We start from the raw sequence: 5,865 nt of genomic DNA on the forward strand, positions 1-5,865 counted from the left end.
TGTATCGATTTCATTTTGTTGAAAGAGAGAGAGTTGTATAGAGAGATTTGAGCGATTGTAACTGACAAAGTATAAGCTCAAGTTTGAGCTGAGTTAGTGGATTCCGGTGTACCGTCGCCGGCGAGACGTAGGGCTTCACATCGAAACCCAAACTCGTTAAATCTTCTTGTGTCGTTTCTCGTTTCTTTTCTTGTTCTTTCATTGATTCGAGTCCGATCTAATCTCAAGCGAGTAGATTAGGTTTTACAGATTGCTTGTTAAGCAAGAAACTATTTCTCACCTATCTTTTTTATTTTCTTTGTTCCATAGAGAGCTATCAATTGAACCATGATAGTGACTACATGAGTACTGAAGTTGCAAAGGTTAGCTTAATAATACACAGGAAATTTTTGTACAATGTAAGATCGCTGTAAAGGCGAGTGAGCGAGGATTAAAGTAGATATCAACAGACGTTTCCACATGACCCTATAATGTGGCCCGTGAGTATAAGAAAAAAGTAACCTTTGCAAATCCACTCAGAGCTCGTCTCGAATGTCTGTGCATGCTAGCTTTGTCTTCAAGCTTCCCTGTTTGTGTGTTTGCAGATGATATTATGGCAGTGCTGGATGAAGTCAAACAGCTCTCACTTATTCGACGAAGCTCTATGCCCAACAGATACTTAGGCCTACCCGTCTTGAGTTGTTTTTCTCCAAAAAAAAAGGAAGGGGCTTAGAGTTGGAGTACCCCACAGTCTTTTATCACTGTTTGACTACTACTAGTCTGGATGAGTTCTCTCGCTTCTTTATTCAGCTTCAAGCAATTAACAAAGCCGATAAACATCTTTGGATGATTGTGAAAGGAGCAATCAAGCCTCTCTAGTGAGTCGCAATTTATTACCCCTATGTTTGATAAAGAATCAGAAAGCTGTGGGATTGTTACCAGCTTCTTGCATCCATCTAGTAGAAGTGTCTCAAGACGAGATATTTTCTTGACCCACAAAGGAAGCTCTTGCATTTCAGTATCGTTTGAAGACAACATTGTGATGGTGTCAAGCATGTGGGAATTCCTTGAGGTTTTCATGGTATGACATTGTCATGGAATTCCTTGATTCTTGGCGGTACTTCTTTTATTGCACTTCTCGTGAGACTGAGATGCTCAATGTTTGTGGAGATCTCAGGAAAATTTTTCACAATAAGCAATCAGCGAGATCAAGTTTATCGCAAGATTTCAAGTTGATGTTGGTAGGAAGCACCTTTAGCTTTGAGCATCCCCGTAATGTTAAATCTTGCAATTTATGAAGTCTTCCTATAAAAGAGGGAAGCTCCACCAAGCTAGTGCACATTCTCAGATTCAGTTTCTGGAGATTAGTGGTGTTTCCAATAGAGAAAGGAATCTCCACCAAGCTTGAGCATCTATTGAGATTCAAATCTTTAAGGTTAGTCGCAGTTGAGAGATCAGGTAGCTCCCTTAGGTTTCTCGAGTTACTTAAATTCATCCACTTCAGGTTTCCAAGCTAAGTGACTGTACAAACAAATAAAGATAACAGATGTAAACACATTGACTAAGCATATGAAACTAAAAATAAACTTCCAAAATTAAGATTAAGTTCAAAGAATAATTAACATAACAAAATAATCCAAATAGAGAGAACACACAACAATTATGTACCTGCTTTCCTTCCCACAACTTCTCAAGTTTGCTTTTCTGCATATTTAGGTTGACTAGGTACTTCGTAGACAAATTGGAAGGCAAGCTTCTCGTCGGAAAACAGTTCCATTCTATTAACCTAAGTTTATGAGTTAGATAATTCAAACCTTGCGGTAAGTACAACTTATGGCTTTGGTCGCCGTATGGGTCCAAAAATCTTAAGAATTTAAGATTAGACATTCCTTCAAACGCTTTCTCACTTATACTTAATCCGTCTGATAGGTTATCTAAGTCGAAATATATACCTATAACACTTGCACTAGCCTGCAAAAAGACCAAAAGAATGTGGAAAATGAGAGATAATAGGCTATTAAACAAATTTAATTTGTAGAGAACAAGGAAACGTAATACAATAATATAATGTAAACTAACCGTGCCATCAGTAAGTACTTCACAAATATCTCTAGCATCAACCAAAAACTGACGCTTCCCAGGCTCGTGCATGGAATGGAGCCCATATTGATGACGAACAATTTCTCTGCCCAATTGTACTAGTAGATTATGCATTTTTATCACTCTACAGTTAATACCTGTGATATCAAGAGCTATGAGAGATTTTTCAGCTAATAGGTGAAGCCCATGCCTCACACCCAAGAAATCTATAGCAAGATAATATTCAACTTTCACCATTTCATCATTGTTGAAAAGGCATGCTATATGAAGGAACAAATCTCTATCTTCACAGCATAAAGCATCATAACTGAAATTTAAAATGCTTTCAATACTAGGATCAAGGCGATTTAACCTTGGTAGTGCATTTACCCACTCATCCTTAGACATTCCTCGGAAGTGGGAGCCCATAACTTTTAGTCCCAATGGTAGGTTACCTAAAAGTTGTGTAACTTCCCAAGCAAGCTCCTCGAACCCATCTTTAGGAAACTTTTTACCAAAAGCATACATACAAAAGATTTTATAAGCTTCATATGTTGATGGAAACTCAACCTTATATATATGGTCGATATCATGTGCCTTCAAAAGTTTTTGGTCCTGTGTTGTGATGATAATCCGACTCCCACTACCGAACCATTGAGTTTCTTTTGCGACAGCATCTAGTTGCATTGATTGAGTAATGCCATCAAGAACAATAACCACTTTCTTGTCGTTCAACCTATCGCGTGCAACTCCTAAATGAGGAAGCTCCATATCCTTATGGTTGAGTATCTTGGACAATAAGTGTTTATGTAAGTGCAACTTTGCACTATAATCGTCAGAACTTATAGATCTTGTATACATCAAATCTTTAATATTCTCAACAAAGGCACTCAATTCAAAATCGCTAGATAACTTGCTGTGTAAGACTCTGGCAATGGTTGTCTTCCCAATCTCAGACGGACCCCAAATCCCAATCATCCTCACTTCATTAGAGTCTAGGTCCAACAACGATTTCACTTTTTCCGTATGAGCTTCCATCCCAATGAAATCGTCAAAATCTCTAGACCTTGGGGATCTACTAAGCATGTCTAAAACATCAATGGTGATTTTTTTCAATCATAGTTGCTTCATTATCCCTAGAAAAATAGAGAGATAATTTATAGATTCGTTAATTATAAACATTTCTCAACACATTAGTTATATAAAAAAAATGTATTGCTTTTCTTGTTAGTTTCTAAAAAGATACCACTAATAAATATAATTTGGTGTATCACAAAATATTTACTTAGGGTAAGCTAAAACAAAATCAAGAGGGCAAACCAGTTGTGCTCTCCAGCGGTTGTCGCCACAACTTTCAAAACTTTTCTCCATCTCTCAATCTCCTCTTTTGTTTTGTCTTTACAAGTTCTTTCGAAAACCTTCCCAAAATCTCCGGTCTGCTTCTTTACATCTGTTGGATCAACGTCATAGAATATGGTCATCACTTTTTGTTTCAATTCATCTCTGCACTTAATGATCTCCACCAACTCATTCAGGCACCACGACGAAGAAGCATAGTTCTTTGAAAGCAAAACAATCGCGATCTTTGATCCTCTGATAGCTTCTTTGAGCGCAGGACCGATAGACATGGTCCTCTGGATATCATTATCGATGAACGGATCGATTCCCTTTCCTTTGAATTCTTTTAGGATGTGAGCAAGAAAGTTTTTTCGAAAATCTGCCCCGTGGAAACTCGGGAAGACATCGTGTTTCTGTTAAGCGTAGCACACCTTATTATTCTTCTCTCTCATATCTCATTTACTCTCTGTATATTCGACTACCATGTCTAGAGTCTGTATATTCTTAGTTTCCTTTTCCTGCATCTAGGTTTGCTATATAATGTAAAGGCTACACATGAATAACATTAACACAAATTTCCACAGCCGTCTTCCTCTTGTTCATGGTATCAGAGCCAATCAAAAATGGCAGATCTGAAATCTGAGACGACTGTGGAAAAGACTTTGAACACTACAAAAACTATTGCGCCAAACTATCAATTGGCTGCAAATGAAAATCCAGGTGCAGTTATCGCTCAAGTTCAATTTAATGGTGATAACTTTGATGATGGGCACAGGCAGTGCGAACTGCTCTGCGCGTGAAGAAGAAATATGGTTTCGTTGATGGGACAATCACGAGACCTAAAGAAGACTCTGATGAGTATGAAGATTGGGTGTCTGCAAATTCCAAAGGTGCGTCGCACTCTTGCAAATAAAGAAGATCCATTGGAGCTGTGGCAAGAAATCAAAGATCGATTCTCTGAAGGGAATGGTCCACGAATCCAAGAAATTAAGGCTGAACTTGCAAATCTAAGGCAAGGAAGCATGACTATTATTGAGTACTATGGGAAATTGCAGATCCTTTGGGAAGACTTGATGAATTATGATAAGATTTTGGTTTGTCGGTGTGGTGGCTGCAAGTGTAACCTCGGAGCCGAAGCAGAGAAGAAGCGTGAAGATGAAAAAGTGCATCAGTTTCTTCTTGGCTTGGACGAAACGGTGTATGGAGGTGTACGCTCTGCTATAATCAATACTGATCCTCTTCCCACAATGAACCAGGTCTATGCTAAGATCAAATCGGTGGAACGTGTTCAGACCGTGATGCGCGGAAGAGAACAACAAAACACACAAGTGGCATTTGTGAAAAGGACAGGCAGAACAAGTGGTGGCTTTGAAGATAAGAGCAAGCTTGTATGTGTAAGCTGCAAGAAAACTGGTCACACAGCCGAAACCTATTTTCAAACGATTGGATATCCAGAATGGTGGATGGAAAAATCTCGACAAGGAGGTCGTGGAGCCAAAGGACGTGGACGTGGAGGAGCTGTTCGCGCAAATGCAGTAGTTGTACAAGAGGCAGGTGAAGCAAGTGCTGCTGCAGAGAAGTCTGGGTACACTGGTCTCACTAATGAACAGTGGACTGCATTGATCAAGCTCTTGGATGTTCAAAAACAAGGAACTGCACCTCGTCTAAACGGTAACCTCGAATCTCTTGACTGGGTTTTAGATACAGGTGCATCGAATCATATGACTGGAAATAGTGAATTTTTGATTGATCTGAAGTATATATTACCGTGTGCAATTGGTTTTCCAAATGGAAATAAAACTGTCTCACGGAAAAAGGGAACAGTTAGGTTCGATGCTGAGTTTAGTCTACAGAATGTGTTGCTAGTTCCAGAGTTGAGATGCAACTTGATCTCAGTATCACAGCTGATTGCATAGTTAGATTGTGTTATGCAGATAGCTAACAAGGGTTGTGTTATTCAGGACCGTTTGACGAAGAGCCTCAGTGGCGCGGGTGAGCTTCGAGATGGCTTGTATTTCTTTCGGCGTGTGACAACTTTTGCTGCTTTACGTATGAATAAAGACGGAGCTGAAGATGTTTGGCATCAACGGCTAGGACACCCGTCAAACCGAGTTTTTGATTTGCTTCCTTCTATTGGTACTAGAGTTAAAGATTTTTCGACTTGTGATACTTGTCTTCAAGCCAAACAATGTCGTGATGTTTTTCATTCAAGTGATAATAAAAGTAATGGGATTTTTGATATGATCCATTGTGACTTGTGGGGGCCTTACCGAACTCCAACTATGTGCAACTCTTACTATTTTTTGACAATCGTCGATGATCATTCTCGTGGCTTGTGGGTTTATCTTCTTCATGATAAAACACAAGTCGGTCAAACTCTTAGAAATTTCATAGCATTTGTTCTGCGACAATTTGAGAAAAATATCAAGATTGTAAGAAGTGATAACGGCACAGAATTCACATGTCTCT

General features: G+C 39.1%; 1 pseudogene; it reads right to left on the reverse strand.

Annotated features, from left to right (window-relative positions):
- LOC104733018 lies at positions 350-3,920 on the reverse strand (annotated as a pseudogene).

Source organism: Camelina sativa, chromosome 12, assembly GCF_000633955.1.
Source record: "Camelina sativa cultivar DH55 chromosome 12, Cs, whole genome shotgun sequence".
In the NCBI taxonomy this organism is placed as follows: domain Eukaryota; kingdom Viridiplantae; phylum Streptophyta; class Magnoliopsida; order Brassicales; family Brassicaceae; genus Camelina; species Camelina sativa.